Source organism: Natrix helvetica (genome assembly GCF_964273705.1).
Source record: "Natrix helvetica genome assembly, chromosome: 4".
In the NCBI taxonomy this organism is placed as follows: Eukaryota; Metazoa; Chordata; class Lepidosauria; order Squamata; family Natricidae; genus Natrix; species Natrix helvetica.
This window is the reverse complement of record NC_138550.1, coordinates 47,809,202-47,826,780: the sequence shown is the minus strand read 5'-3', so window position 1 is coordinate 47,826,780 and position 17,579 is coordinate 47,809,202. Positions and strand designations below refer to the sequence as shown.

The following is a 17,579-nucleotide window of genomic DNA, read 5'->3' as shown; positions in this document are numbered from 1 at the left end:
CCAAAACAAAGAACCATATCCTAAGTCACATGGTTTGTTTGACACTCGTTTTAGTGCTCGTCACTCCTCTTGAAACCAATTAATGAGGAGTACTGAAGTACCACTTCTTACCAGTAAGAATGCAAAATCAAACTCTCAATCTAAAAAAAGCCTTTATGCAAACAAATATCTAGCACCTCTGATTAGCTTCTTAAACTCAGAGAACAAAATAGATTTCTTAAATCAGCATTCAGACAGTAGCAACAAATGTAAATCAGTTTGTTGTGCATTCTTAAAAAAACATATTAAGCAGGGCAGCAGATCATGAGAGAAAATGAAGTGATCCACCTACATATCCCCATATAATCTCTTCCGTTAGAAGAAAAAGATGGATATGCCTCATGATCCATATTGGGTCCCAAAAGTGCAATGAGAACCAGTATCGGTATTTAGGTACACTATGTTTCCTTTAATAGATTGTGCTATAAAGTCAAGCACTGCAGGACACTCCCTGATTTATTATACTTTATGAATAAAAAAAAATCGTCAGTATTTGTCACTTTCATCATCATAGACTTTGCTTTATAAATATTAATAATTTTATTCCAAAATATCATTAAGTCTTCCTAAAATGTTTTTCCAAACAAACCTATGGTAAAACATTATAATATTATCATATTTCATTCCTAGAATGGAATACATATATTGTCCGGTAAATATAAATAGGAATCTCAACTCAAAGGATTACTATACAGAAAGTCATTGCAATACACATTATTTGTGACATTATTTCACATACTTTAAATAAGGAATTCAATTTGGTTCTCTTCACTGATAAATCTCACTTTCATATAATGAATCCAAAATATTTAAATAAAAGTTTAGGGCAAGATAATCTTAGACACTGTATTCATATGATTAGTTAAAAGGTTGTATTGAAACATAACTTAAATAGCATGTATGAGACTATATAAAGTGACATTTAATATTTGATTACCTTATATAGTTCTTATAAGATCAAATTCTTCATCTGTTTCTTTTTCCATTTATTTTTCGTAACACTATAATAGAATTAAGAAATACAGCATGAAACGATTCTGTATTAAGAGACCCTTAAAAAATTAGTTCACAGTATCATGTCATTCTCCCCCTGATGCATCTCCTGAACTCTTTGGCAAGTATGTACTTAACTATTTTTTTTCAATAATTAAAAGAAATGAATAATATACTTTTACCTTAAAAGTAATAATGAGGTAAATATTTTTAAATGGACAGAACAGAAAGATATGCTATTTAGCAATGAGGCTAATGCTGCAAACCTATGTAAATGCTCGATGACCCTGCTAAATATTGTACCCTAAACTATGATAACTTACTATAATAATTACCAGTTTATAAAAGCAGTAACTCCCTGTTTATGAAATGTTTATTCTTTCCACTAATGCAATTGGCACCAAATTTGGGTGTGAGTCCACCCCATCAAAAGGGGAAATGATTTTTTTTCCCTACTGCTATCCCTATTGTTTTTGTGAATGGTCATTTAATGAGCAGTTGCTAAACAAGGATATTTTTTGGTTCCCTTTTGTTTTTAAAAAAATCCTGGTGACTGCAGATTTCTTAACAAGCTTTCAGAAGTGGTTTCCTATCACCTGCTTCCTAGAGCCGAGAAAGAATAAACTGGCTCAAAGAATAAAAGGCCCCCAATTGGCTTCATGCCTTAGGCAGCACTAGAACTCCCAGCTTCTAGACTGTTGCCTTAACCATTATCAGTATTTTAATCTCAATATACAGAGAAAGACTGAAACACCAAGCTACTTAATAATTTAGTTAAAATACTAAAGGATTTATGTTTGTGAAATGTGAATGATATTTCACTTGGCAGTAATTGTGAGTGATTTTCAATCAACAGACAAACACGCAATAATAAAATACATTCCCTATTTGAGAGCACACAATGAATTATTAGAAATATTAACTGTTTATGGAGTGATCTGTACGCCTGTATAAAATATAACTATCGCTTTTTATCAATAGTTTAATTTAAAATATATTTTTCGTAGTGAGACATAGTTGTTACTTTTTGACAGATAAATACAAAATACAAAGAGTCAGAATAAGGTATATAACAATACTGCATATTGATCTGAATTGTTCTTTCATTGTGTCTTCAAGTGAACATTAATTTTGATTAGAAATACTCAAGTCACACAGCAACAAACATTTATAAAGAGCTGATTTGCTTCACTGGCATTACCGTTTAGTACCATAAGTACATCTACATGGCTCCCTGAAAAAATAAATGTGCACATTTTCCCTCACTAATCTAAACCCAGAAATAAACACTGTTACCAACTGGAAATCCAATCACTACCTATATCAACTTCTAAGTATATGATTTATGACACTAAATAATTTGTAATTCTATTTAAAAAAATGAGAGTTCTTAGAAGTGCCAGGAGATCCAGTGTTTTATTTTAGGCACTCACTAGACATTGGAGTTATTCTATCAATTTCATGGAGCTTGACCCACTCTGTTTAAGGGGAAAAGTTGCATTCCTTAGCAGCGACCTCCATATAATTAATGTCATACTGATAATCAAAGTTTAACTGAATAGGAAATTGACAAGGGATATCTGCATTACTTCATCACTTAATTAAGATTAAATGTGGCCCATAGTTAATCATAATATTCTTGGGTCTTCATTTTTATTTTTGCATTTTCAGCAGTATTCTGACATGAATTAAAAAGCTCTTAAATGTAATGCAATGTTAAGCAATCAGAATTAAAAAGAAAAGCATTGAAATAAAAGTGCTATATAAAAGCTATCACAACACATTTTCATTCAAATCACATGGCAGAAACCAGTCTTTTAATCTTACTGGACTAAGTCTGAAGTACCCTAACCATGCCTTCATTATTTTTGTGAACAACTGCAATAACTTCATTGCAAAAGTCAGGATAGAGATCTCCCTGGGCAAAACCATAAGGTCTGCTGTGTTTTTGCTATTTATCTGAGAATTCTAGTCACACAGAACAACACCCAAGAAATTCTTGTGATAACCTCTGGGGAGAACTAGAAGCAAGACAAACCAGCCCCCGTATAAAAATAACAACAGAATCATTGTGCTGATTTCATAAATGTGGATTGCAAAACTTGCCAAAGGAAAGGGGCAAAAAGGCAGAATGCCAGCTGAATACACAATGCTTATAATGAACTCAAGCTCAGGGAGTGCTGTTGCCGGGTTTGCGCTTGTGAAAGTCTTGTTCAACAACAGTCAAGATACTTGTATTTTTCAACAATCAGTACTGGAGATATAAACTTTCCTTCCGGCAAAAGACAAATAATACATGCAAATATAGACACCTTCATCTTCTCTAGAATGGGAAATACTTGGTGGAGGGAGGGAGGTTGTGCTTTAAGCTCACTTGCAGAATTTATTTGAAATAGGAGACAAAGATTCACCATTTTCTGACACGTTTAAGAAAAAAAGCAATAGGCGAAAAACTCAGGAAGGTTTTTTGAGTTTTTTTGTGTTGCATAATTGCAAAACATCATTGGTAAAAATTGCATCCTTTTATCCAAATATTGAGTGCATTCTCAAAAATCATTCTGTGAAGGCAGCTATTGTCTATTTTATATCCAAAGTTCAGTACACTCTTCATATCGGTAACTAAAAAAAATGGATCACTACTGAGACTTAGGAGTCATGGAAACCTGTACCTGGCCAGCTGCCCATCTTTTCTGCCCATTAGCCAGAGACACAGTTATGCTGTGTAAATATAACAATGCCTGGGGAGTGGAGCATCCCAAAGTGAATCTGATCCTTGCTCATTCTTTCATTTGCTCCTTGGCAGATATAGGTGGATCTGGCTGGGACAGGGGAAAGAAATAGGGCAGCTTCTAAAAACAGCAGTTAAAATATTCGTACACTTGCTTACTTTAGAACTTGCCTCTACTGAGTTAAATTCTTAAAGAATTGGAATAGTTTTTATTGTGCATAATTAATATTTAAAACAGTGCTTATTTTGTTTTTCTAAATAAAAACAACTTTCCCAACATGGCCAAATGCTTAATATATATTAGATATTTTCCAATGTTTCCCCTACATCTTCCTGTTACTTTTTTTAGTGTATGTCTATAAGATAAAGGTAAAGGTTCCCCTCGCACATATGTGCTAGTCATTCCCAACTCTAGGGGTGGTACTCATCTCCGTTTCAAAGCTGAAGAGCCAGGACTGTCTGAAGATGTCTCCATGGTCATGTGGCCGGCATGACTAATTGCCGAAGGCGCACAGAACGCTGTTACCTTCCCACCAAAGATGGTTCCTATTTTTCTACTTGCATTTTGATGTGCTTTACGTGTTAGATACAGGAGCTAGTTGTTCCCATCATGATAGCACAGTGCTTCCTCCTCCTCTTCCTCCTTCTCCTGCCCCTCCTCCTCCTCCATTTGAAGGCAGAATGGATTGTGCAGCAAACCCTAATAACATTATCTGATCTGCAGTATAAGTCTCCCAAATTATTCCAGACTCTAAGGTAAGCTTAATAACTTATTATAAATAACATTAATAATATGCATAAAGCAGACATACCTCTGAACAATGCAAGAATTCTATATGGATAAAAGTGCAGCTTGCAGAACAAAGGTTGGGGGAATGTAAACGTCCCCATTACTGTCTGCTCTGCTGCATTCTGGACTAGCTGACATTTCCAGGTAGTCTTTAAGGGCATCCCTATGTACAGCACATTGCAGTAATATAAATGGGAGATGACCAAGATATGAATGACCACAAACACCTACCGCTTCATACATTGCCTTTTGCTCTGGGATATTTTACCTTTTTTTTTTAAACTTTTCAGGAATCGTATCTCCATCTGATCATAACTTTATTGTTTTCCTCCTTCTTTTTGACACATTCACTTTCTTCTATTTGTTTTGCAAGTTAATTGGTCTCTATGTCAAAACTACCTTACTGTACTATCTTTTTTAAAATATTACTAATTCAAGTTTATATTCCATTGATATTCATTCATTGCACATTTATTCTTGATTTGATTTTTTGTTTTGTAACCTACATCTTAAAGATCACATTCCACTGCTTTCAAACTGCTCTTATAGCACACTTAACTCTCATTGCTGTGCAGAAAAATGTATAGAAGCATGCTTTGACAAACAGCCAGTTTTGGCTCTTTTTCACAAAAAAGCCTAGAACGTATTACATAAAATACACTAGCTTTGTATAGCATATTTATATCTTAAGATTTATTCATCCAAGATTTATTTCCTTATCATTTAGTGGATGCATCCATGTGCTGTTTTTGCCAGCCATGCATAATACTGTATGGAATCTTTATTTATACTTTTGCTGTCAGACACAACTTTGATAATCTTTGATAGGTTTATAGCTCCTAATTGCAACATGCTATTAATATCAGTTGCAGATCATTTAGATTTCATGCAGCAATATGACTTTACCTATATCCAAAAGTGCACTCATACTGATATCCCCAACCAAAATGCCTTGAACATCATCATAGGTATATTCATAGATGTATCCATAAAATATTAGAAAATGAACACATCTTTGTCAATGCTGAACTCATCAATGCTGAACCATTCACTAATCATTCAATTTTCTACTCTTTTCCCATTACTCATTCAATGTTCAACTCCATTTTCATGTTGAACTCTTATATTTATACTATCTTATACTTTCTATAAATTAACAAACATAAAATAGTAAAATATATGATTACTGAGACCAGATGAATTCAGTTGCATATAATATCGCTTATTTATAGCATTGAGACTGATTCTTTTTTTAAATCAGCCTTTAAATAGAGATTGTATTTTGTTTTCTAGTTATTTTGTTTCAGCTAGCTTTATCAGAGGTCTCTTCATTATTGAAGCTTATAACCCAATTTTCTTTTCAGCTGTCTATTCTGTTTTAGTTTCATTTTTAAGCCGACTTTACCTGACTTATCTTCTTCTTCTTATTTCTTTTATGTAAAAAATTCTTGTTACTTTTTTTTTAAGTTAGTGGTCTAATTTATAAATGTACATTGTTTTGTGCATTACAGTCATTAAGTGCAAGAAAGATTGATAATGATAAATGTACAACAAACTTTTTCACACATATTATATATTTCCTAGTGATGTGCTGAAAAGCATGCTATGCCTTTCCCAGCATAAAAGTTCTATATCTTCAACTTTTAACTTATTGTCATGTTTTATATATTTTAAGTGAGAATTCTACTCTACATTTTGACAGGGATACTTAATAAATGAACAACTATGTAGTTTTTGTATTAATTCTTATTTCCTTTCCTTTTGTGTAGAGGAAAAATAACCATATTCTTCTAATCATAAGGAATTACTACAACCTTCATACATAAATTAAAGAAATTGTATAGCCCCAAATAACCAAACCCCACCCATAGTTTGATATTTTTCCAGTTATATCATTAACATTTGTGGTCTTACTATTTCTCACATCTTTAACAACTTCCTTTACATTATTTTTTTGAAACCTACCTTTAAGCCAATTTTTCAATCCTACTCTTGAACATATTATTCCCATAAAGTGCTATAAATCATCCTTCTGACTTAAAAGTATTTTTCAGAAACAGAATTATTTCCTCATTTTTTTTTGCATGCCAAATTATTTAATTGTGTTTAATTTTTAATTTTATGAACTGCTAGAGGTATTTTTAGTCTTCTTCATCCATTTTTAAATAATATTGTACAATATTTTGAATTATTGAGAAACCCCTATTTAGTAGACATGTATATTGCACATTTTTAATATATAACAACTTGGAATTTAACATGCTCTAATAATAACAAATGTGTGTGTGTGTGTGCATGCATGTGTGTAGATAGATGGATAGATAGATAGATAGATAGATAGATAGATAGATAGATAGATAGATAGATGATAGATGATAGATAGATAGATAGATAGATAGATAGATAGATAGATAGATAGATAGATAATATCAAAAGATAATATCAAGTAAAGCTGGGATATAGTTGCAATTAGGAGTGAGAATTATTGCTTGCTCATTTATAAATTTTCTTATATGATTGATTTTTGTGTATGGAAAACTTTTTTATTTTATTTTACATTATTTTATGTTAGAACAAGGATGAATCAAAACTATCTGGTTAAAAACCTTATTGTTTATGTTACAGGCATATTTTGCATGTATATATGATAATGTACTATTTTCTGCTTCTTACATTTGCTAGATTCCATTCTAAACGGTATTTGTTATCTATACATTTTTATTATATACTTCTACCATGTTATCCAGTAATAACACATATTTCCCTGGCAGCATGTAACAATTATTTTCACTCTTTTTCAAGCACTCTCTGCTTTAGCTTTTCTTATATCCACTTTTGATATATTTGAATGAAAAATTAATCTGTTTTCTACTTTTTCTATAGGAGTTCTATTTTTTGTTATAGTTGGTCACTTATTAGAGTTAGTTCTCATAATAATAGAAGGAATAGGGGTTACAGAAGCAATGAATTGACCTACTTCTATTTAAAAAGTAAGTCTCTGTTCAGAAACAGCATAAGGAAACCCTCAAGACTTTTGACAGATTACACTGCTCACAGTATATATCTGGTCCTCGCCCCCCTCAATTTTTTTAGTTAAGAATTAAAATGCAAATTCACAAATGAATGACCAAGAGCAGAACAAAACTAAACGGGACAAAAAGTGCATTAAAAAAGAAAAAAATACACATGTTAGTTGAATATTGATAAATATATTACAATATTAGTAGTTTTCATCTCTTGTGAAACAGGTCTACAATAATCTGCTACAATTCTATTGACTCAAACAATTTGATCCATCATCTACCTCTGTAAAAGAACAGTTTACAGTAAGCCCAACAACAGAAACTAACTTCAAAGCCCTTCGTTAACAATCCATTATTGCATTTTACTTGTAGAAATCTGCAACAGTGTCGATTTCAATTTCAACTTTAACCATTGCAGTCATTGTCCCTGCTCTGTCAAGGATCAAAAATCTTTGATTGATTCTTAATAATAGAGCTTTTCCTTAAAATTATAACTAAGGTCTTTCAATATAATTACATTTCACTCCTCAAAAGTCATAGATCTCTGTTGTAGATATATCTACAATTTGCTGTTCAAAAGTTCTATATCTATTTTTCATTGGAAAGAAAAGTTATTTGTGAGCATTGGGATACAATAAAATCAATGATTAAATAGGATAAATTTTATTTCTCAGGCGCCTGCTTATATTTTTCAGTTGTCCTGGTTATTCTAGACTGAGTTCCTACCACTGATGACAAGAGGAAGCTGATGAACGTTATGATCAATTTCAATTTAAAATTGAGAAAACATGCAATCAAAATAGATGTGCTGCTTTGGTTCAAGACAAGACTGCCAAAATTTGATATAGTAAGGAGAAGAATATAGGTTGATTACTCGGCCTAAAAATTGACATTATGCAGGAAAGTGACTTAACAAATTTCTGCCTACCTACAGTAGTTTCTTCATTGCTAAATATTCTTGTGAGTTCTGTTGCATAACATAACAATTAAATCTAGAGTTATCACTTGAAACATAAATAACCAGGTTCAAATTACCATATTTGGGACACTGCTGGAAAAGGTAGAAAGAAAGAGGAAAAAGATGACCAGCAGCAAGATGGATTGATTTGATTACTATGAGTTTATTATTGGAACAAAAACAAAATTTGGATAGATCACCCTGGAAAATTGTGGCAATACTAAGAGGTGACAATGGCTTAAATTAATCAATGAAAGTAATAAATCAAATTATATCTTAGAATAATTCCCACATTGTTCCATCCTGAATGTGCTGCATTATGATTATTCTAATTCTTTCTGTTTTATTCTAATTCTTCTTCATGCTCCTCATGTGTCCTTTTCCTATTTCAGTAACTACTTAACACATATTAAAACTTTCAATTTAAAGTGTGTCAAATAGCGCAGTTCATTGATCCGAGGCACTGATATTCTTTTTAGAGTACTCCCATTATAGGAACTCTAAATATATTCTGTTTTCTTTTACATTCCACTGGTTTATGCAACACAGAGAAAAGAAATTTATTTCCCCTTTGTCTGTGTTCTTGGAGTTGAATAATAATAATGTTTTTCTAGATAGAACACAAAAATCTTATTCAGTCATTTCCATTCTTGAATGGGAAACAATGTGGGATCCAAGTATTGCTGGACAATAACTCATAGCATCTCTCATCACTTTTCATGCTATCTGGATTTGCAGCTGTCCATGTTAGTGCTTGCTCATGATAACCGCTAATCTGATCTACAATGTTTAAAAATGTCCCTGGCATTTTTCTTCAGGAAAGATCTATGAGGTATCGATAGCCTCTAGTTTAAGAAGGAAGAACATTGTGAGTACTACAGAAAATAAAACATTTAGCAGAGAAAACATTTGAAAATATCTTCTGAATTACATCTTTATCAAATATTTACTTCTTCAAAATAGCTTTAAAGAAAATAAAATCCAACTAAATTAAGGAATTGCATTAATTTCTCCTGAAAGAAAAGTTTTTGTTTTTGTTGTTGGTAGGGTTTCTTTGCTTTGTTTTTGAAAAGAGAAAAATATACTTAAATATCCAGCTTATATTTTAGTGGTCACTAACTGTTTGCAGATCAAAATTATGAGTTAATTGATTATACTGAACAAAATTTTCACAATTTAGTTGAATTCTAAATAGGTAATATATCTTACCAATAAAATATACAGTATTTTATGATTTGTCAGTACTTTCAAAAGCAATAAAGAAGAAAAACAGTAAAGAAGAAAACTGGAGAATAATAATTATGCCAGTCTAATAGTTCGAGATAATAAACCAGGTTGCAAAAAGATGTAGAAATGTGTAATGCCAAAAAACCCAGTATCAACATTGATACCATCATAACACTAAGATAAATGTAAGAAGTCCAGACCAAAACATATTTTCCAAAGCTGCCTCAAAGGGAAGGGAAAAAATGGAATCATTTTTCATATTAGAATTTTTAAAAACATTTCATCTATGCAGAGGTTTTGATATAAAGATTATGCAATTTTACAGATTCTTTTAATCTTAAACACTTTCCAGGAAATTGTGGAATACCAACAATGGTTCTTGTGCCACCTCAGTGACTGACCAAGATATTTTTCCCTTTTTCTTTTAAAGCAGTGCAAAGTGTAATCAAATAATTTTTATATCTTTTTAATTATACTTAAAACATCAACTTAATTTTCATCTTTTTATACTTTGAGATGCTTTTTAAAAGCAAAACTGTGTGTTTTGTTCTATTTCTTAAGAAGTCATTTTGACTGAGCCACAATGATCTTCCCTTAGTGAATAGAAATGATTTTGACCAATGATATAGAATATGGGATATGGAAAAGTTTTTGAGTATATTATTCGAATTCAATAAGCCTATTTCAGACATTTTAAAGTTTTGTTCTGACCATGCGTTCATTCTCAGGATGAAACAAGCAACCTGACCACTGCATTTAACCTGTTTTGTCAATTGTGATTTTGAAGCTTTTTTTTCTCGCCAAATCTTTTACAGGTTAGTCCATGGTGCAGCAGAGACTGATCTTATCCTTGTTGTTACTGAACTGGACTGGATAGCAATAGCAATAGCACTTACAGTATACTTCATAGTACTTTTACAGCCCTCTCCAAGCAATTTACAGAGTCAGCATATTGTCCCCAACAATCTGGGTCCTCATTTTACCAATGTTGGAAGGATGGAAGGCTGAGTCAACTTTGAGCCAGACAGGATCAAACTCCTGGCAGTGGGCAGAGTTAGCCTGTATTCTAACAACCGCACCACCATGGCTCTGGATGTGTGATGGACGAATGAGGGTTTTAGGGGAAAGCAGTAATTACACTTGCACCAGAACAACACTGCTTCAACACTGTTAATTTACCTGATAACATTGCTGATTTTGTTTTATGCAGGTGGATAGGGAATTTCATTTCTGTTAGCCTGCCTTATTTTAAAGACAGCTAATGCAAAGGGGTGGCACACACTATCTTGCCTTTTACACAAAGGTTGCTGATGCTGCTGAAGTTATATATAAAAACAAGGCTACTAGGATATAATGTCTTTTAATGGTACATGTTTTTCATACAATTAAGAAACAGCATTTGTTCTCTTTTTGGTTTTGCTTTGTTGTGCTTTTGTTCAACAGCCAACAGACACCCTTATGTGCAAGCATAAACATCATTTGCTTTGCTACAGAAAATTGGCAAAACAATGAAAATAAAACTCCAAAACAGTAAGAAAAAGTTATGGCACATTCATTGAGGCTAGATTAGCTTATTCATTGTCCTTCACCTTGCTGATTCTACAAGCAACATGCTACACATTTAAAAACATTGTAAATACTTCTTTCTGTTCAGAGTGGAGCTTTTTATATACAGTATATAAAACATGCTTATCTAAAGAAATGTCAGTTGATAAGAACAGAATTATACATTCATTGTTTCCTATAGGGATTTATTATAATTTAAAAGCATTGTAAAACATATGGCCTTGATCATATTTTATGGAAATTGGTTGGTGGATTGTATTCAGAATCAACAATGGAATTCAATTATTTTTTACAGCTGAACTCTCAAAATTGTATGAAATGTATTCTAGTGGAACAAAGAATATTGAAACTCTATTGAGTGTTGTTGTGTACAAAGTTGCCAACTGAAAAGATTAAAGACACCTTTTTTTATTCCTTCCTTGGAAGCTTTCCATGTCTTCGGCATATATGGCCATGTAGGAAGTTTGTGAAGTGCCTTATTTCCTACCCTTTCAAGGAAGTGAAAAGTACATGAAGTTAATTAACTCTGGTTCTTGACCTTATTTTAAAACCTTAGACCTCATAAATTATTTAAGGGAAACAAATATCCTGGGTTATATCACTGATTTATTTAGGTAAATAGAATTTCTTCTGAATGAATTAAGACTAATGTTTCATTGATCAAATATATCTAATTGTTGAAAACTATGGAACTAATATTTAAAATGTAATGTGGAATATTGTGAATTAATGCTTTCACGGAAAAGCACTATAACGTTTTAATAAGAATTCACAGTTGGATAACAAATCTATCAGAACTCTAGCTCCCTCTCCCTTACTCCCCCCCCTCTCTCATCTATCTTCTTTACCACCACCACCACCACCACCATCATCATCATCATCATCATCATCAACAACAACAACAACAGCACCTAAAGAATAAAGTAAAAATATGCAATTATCCCTTCTGGAATTTGTAAAAGTTCCTTACTATTTGCTAAAGCAGAAATTCAAAACTTCCATAAACAGGTATTTTCAAAAGATGTGTTCATAATTCTTGGTTTCTGCATAAGATTAACACAGGATTTCATTGTTATTAGAATAGCAGAGGTTCTGCGAAATAATAAAGAATTAAATCAACCAAAATCAGTATCTCCGATAAAAGGAAACAAAAAAGAAATTGGGTTCACACTGAAGGGATTCCTAGGGAAGATTTCTGATGAAAGCAAAGTTCTTGTTGTTTCCAGTATCTGTACAAATCTGTATGTACCCTGAAACTCTACTGCATAGAAGATTTTAGGCAATAGTATACTGCTGAGGCTCAGGTTTCAGGAAAAGCAAACCAGAAAAAAACTCTTTTATAAAAGTGAATTGGAAATCTAGAACAGAAGCAGTAACTGATACAAACTTTATTCAAAATACTTTCTATTTTTTAAAATCTGATTTGCAAATTTTTTTGAGCAGCCATTTTTCACATTTTTATTAATAATGCAAAACTTCTGCGAAGTACTATATATACTTTTCTTTTGCAAAAATCAGAGTAATCATTAGTTTAGAATGTATTAAAATAAATCCTGCAAACCATATCCCTGAATAAGTGGCAAAGACAATTTATTTGTCAGAATCAATAGTACATACAATGCAAGTCTCAATTGTAATGGATTATGAGCAACATAAATATTGTTAAACAATATAAACTTGAAGCTGCACCTAATCTGACGATGACAGTTACATCATCATCCAGATTACACAATTAAGTACTACTGCTTACATAGACAAACTCACGAAAAATGAAAATAGTTTTTTGTGTTCAGAAGAAGGTACAGATGAAATTGAAATTTAGGCAGCCTAGATTAACCATAATAAAGCTGAGAATGGACTCTAAAATTCAATATACTAACAGAATATAGCTTCATGATAAACAAATCCTGTTCATATCCATATACACATAGTATTTATGTAAAAATGGGACATTGCTACCGTATCCTTGATGACACTTAATGCTGAAGGAAGCAGTAGAGTAGACAATGACTAAATATCGTTTGAAATAAGGTATATTTAAAAATACCTATTTGAGGGGGGGGTTTCCTAGAAAGAAATATTTTTTGCTAAATTTCAAAACTTACCAAAACTTATATAGTATATATATCCCACCAAATTTCTTCCTGCCTGTATATCTGACTCAATACCTTGGAGATTTTTTTACAGTCTTATTTGATTATATTTTTTTATTTATTTGGTTACAATTTTCTATTACAATTCATGCTGTAATCTAGAAATATTTTTATAAAAATGCCAATTTAGAAATCTTTCCAAAATTATAGAACAAGTTTTGAAACATATTTTGCCATTTTTACTTCTGACCCACCAAAACAAGATTGTTTAGTAATAGTTAGTATAGTTTCTCTGCTTTGATGATGTAACAGATTAGTTGTATATTATTAGATTTGAAAATATAAATTTTGAAGGAGTTATGTTCCAGAATTATACATTTCCAGATACAATGTTTATCATATTTTCAGAAAGAGGACAATGGAAATCTCACTGGCACTTGTATCACTAAAAGTGACTTGAATTCTTAAAATAAACAAGAGTGATTAAGTCTTACTGACTTGTTCTTTAATCTCATCATTGCAACACTATCCATTGCTGCTTGGCATTTGCTTATGTCACTTTATAAACATTCATGTTTGATTACAAAGCAACCATATCTGGTTTTTTTTTTAAACTGACATATTGGAGATACCAGTGAATCCTGAAATAAAAAGGAAGAGTCTGAGAGTCAAGAGAGCAGTGAAAAAATTGTTCAAATGAGGGAACATTTAAAAACAAAATTCCAATCAAAGGGAATTGGACAAGAATGATAAATGAAATGCTTCACAGAGGATTGTTTTCTGGGGCTGTTATAAGAGAAGCTAGGTTAATGGTCCTATGAAAAAGCATATTTATTCTACTAGAATTTTGAATAAATCTTTTGTGACTATAACCAGGAGTAGATTAGAACAATGCTTATAGAGCACTGTTCACAGAACACAAAACATAATTATGGTTATCACTTTAAAATGTGGGATTACTGAGATTGTGGTACATGACATGACATTGAAGCATAGGAAATGGACAGAGGATAAGAAGTAGAAAGTTTAACCCACTAGCTTCTCACCGTGTTTCTTCTTCCAGCTTCTAACCAAGAAGTACAGTCATGCAAGCATACAGAGCAATGTGGGACAAGGCATGAATTATTTGCACACGTACTGATGGCACAACTGAAAGTTGCTTTTGGAATACTGATGTGGGACATAATCCAACAATACTTTTAGAAAACTGGATAAGAAGAAAATAATTTGATTTTGCCAAAAGAAATTAAAAAAGTAAAATTGCCTTCAAATTGACATTGACTTCTATTGGCTTCATGAACATGTGCATATACCCATGAAAATAGTTTGCCACTGCGTTAGTCTAAGATATATTTCTGGTTTCTCTGTGTAGCTTTCAGCAAAAAATGGCCTTCAAATTCTTCAGAAAATAATTTGTCCTTTATCTTAAAAATTAGGAATTACACACTTCCATCCACATATTCAATTCTCTTTTTCAGACCCAATACAGTTTTGGAAATAAGTATGCATACATATATAAGCATTATTTTATTATTTTTGGTAATTTTTGTGAAAAATTATCTTTTATTTGAGTTTCTGATTCAACATTCTTGTTGAAGATGTGAAAGTTAAGAAAAATCATATTTATTTTACTGTTTGTATCAAAACTGTATTGAGAAAGTGTTCCCACTATAGGTTTTTATCATTACCATTATCATCTACTAATTTTAAAAATGTTTATGTTTTTTGCCTACATTTTCTGTTAATTTATGCAAATATTCATGGACAAAAATAATTGTTTTTCCTTTTTTACATATAAATAAAGTTGAAGTAACTTTTAAAATTATAAATACTCCCACTGCAAATGTTTTAGAAAAGTATCGCAAACATTATTTCCACTTAAGTAATTTCTAAATGGATCTTATTTTTTATCAAAAGAAAACAAGCCTTGGAAAGCTGTGCTTGATGCTAGTGAGAGCTAGCAAATATGTAAAGGAAATGAAAAACCATCTTGCTGTTTCTGCCTCTATGTCTGTCGTCTTGCATCTTTTTTCTGAGATAAAAGACAATAGTTGAATATTGGCTTTTTCTAAACAAAAATAAAAAAGTCTCTTAACCTGACAAGATAAGAAATAGCTTAAACAAGCTTATATATCTCTGCAAGCCAATTGTTTTTCAGTTGTTTTCCAGTATCTGAGATAAGGAAGTACAGTAGCAGAACTCCTGTAATATGTCCCCAAAGTGACTCATATTATCCAAAAACTGTAGAAGTATCCATGTGAAGATACGATCACTATAGTTTTAAATGAAAGAAAAATGTTTTATAATCAGTGCCAGTTGCTTTTATGACAGTTTTAAGCTCAAATGCTCTCTTTCTCTCTCTCTCTTTAACAAATCTTGACTGAATACATGAAAAAATTGAAGATTTAAGACTTAATTAATTGACTAAAAATAACTACTTTTAATATTTTTGTAGATAAGAGATGATACAACTAATTCATTAACCTGACTTCATAATTATCAGCATTCAAAAGGTAAAATACAGTGTTAACTTAATAAATTAATCAGGTCAAAATCCATAGGCATTGGGAAGTCCAGATGTGGGCACAACAGAAAAAAATTAATTCCAGACTCTTTTTTACTCATGTGGCACAGATACCATTGTTTTACCATATAAGTAAGACCTCAGTACTTGCTTTAATCTGCTTTACAATAAATTGACCCTTTTTAATATTTCCTCTCCATAGGATTATATTTTGAAATATCTTCAAGCATTAATTTACAGTATTCACTATCCTTAGATACTGGGATGTCAAAGCATAACAACTATTGTAGGCTTTAGAATCATAATTAAATTCTAATCAAATATATCTCACTCCCATTAAATTAAAAAGTATAATTTCCCTATTTTTATAAACTAGGCTTTCTGCAATCAGCAATTTCTGCTGATTTATTGGATAGCTATGTTCCTTACTTTCAGTTGCCCTGATAAAGAACATAATCCTCACTTAATCTCCATTTGTTGAGCAATAATTCAAAATTAGATGGTGCTGAATGAATGGGACTTACAATGGGTTCTCCTAGTTGCAGCCAACACATTGTCTCCATGGTCATGTGATGCCATTTCTGGTGCTCAGTAACTGGCTAGCAGTTGTGCCATTGTAGTGTATCATGGTCACATGACCATCATTTGTAACCTTTTGTGCTGGCTTGTGCTAATCAAAGTCAATGGAGAACCCAGCAGGAGGTTGCAAATTGCTGTCATGTAACCTCAGAATTCTGTGATTGGACAGAATTCCTATAACAAAGGCAACAGGGACTACCATTATAGGTTGGTGTGATCACATGACATACTGTTGCTTAGTGACATAATTATTGTCCCAATTACTATTGGTAAATGAAATTTATACGTAGAACAGCTCTATTTTTAACCAGAAAAGGGAACAGTTGAGAAATACTTTTGAAAAACAGCGTTGCTTCATAGAGGCTCAACAAAAAGGCAGAAGTATTAATAGGAAAATAAATGTATCCCTATTATGAGATTACTGAAGTAATTTTATATTCTGCAAAACTGCTGGTCACAATAAAACTAAACTTGCACTAAGTGATGTCAAAGCAGGGATAAAGTGGCATCATTTAAGCATGCTGAATCACTCCTAGCCTATTCACAGAGAGCAGCATTGTTATTGAAGGCTCATTGTCATTTAAATGTGTTTGGTTTTATGGCTATCACCATGTTTTTGGTTGCCATAAAGCAGGGGTGTCCAAACTTGGGAACTTTAAGACTTGTGGACTTCAACTCCCAGAATTCTCCAGCCAGCTGGCTGGGGAATTCTGGGAGTTGAAGTCCACAAGTCTTAAAGTTCCCAAGTTTGGACACCCCTGCCATAAAGTATTCCAGAAATTAAAACCAACCGTTGACAAAAACAAAAACGAAAAATATATTGTGCTCCTTTAACAGTTCTGGAGAAACTACTTTAATTTTGTAAAATATATTATAGGGCAACAGCTTACACGTCCTAGAATAACTGGAGAAATATGACATACAGTTCTTAGATGTCATCTATTAACAGTATCCAGAATTCAAATAGTTAGGGGACCTATCCATAGCCAAATTTAGAACATTTAATAATGGAAAAATTAACTCACCTCAAGTTTCTTATAAGTTGACTACAACATCTTG

General features: G+C 32.1%; 1 long non-coding RNA gene across 1 annotated transcript in view; it reads right to left on the bottom strand.

Moving 5' to 3' along the window:
• The window catches only part of LOC309391245, a 57,967-nt gene that overhangs the window by 27,609 nt on the left and 12,779 nt on the right, over positions 1-17,579 (bottom strand). Inside the window, exon 2 of the long non-coding RNA XR_014175248.1 lies at positions 977-1,040. This is a non-coding gene — a long non-coding RNA (uncharacterized lncRNA). The remainder of the gene's footprint in view (positions 1-976; positions 1,041-17,579) is intronic.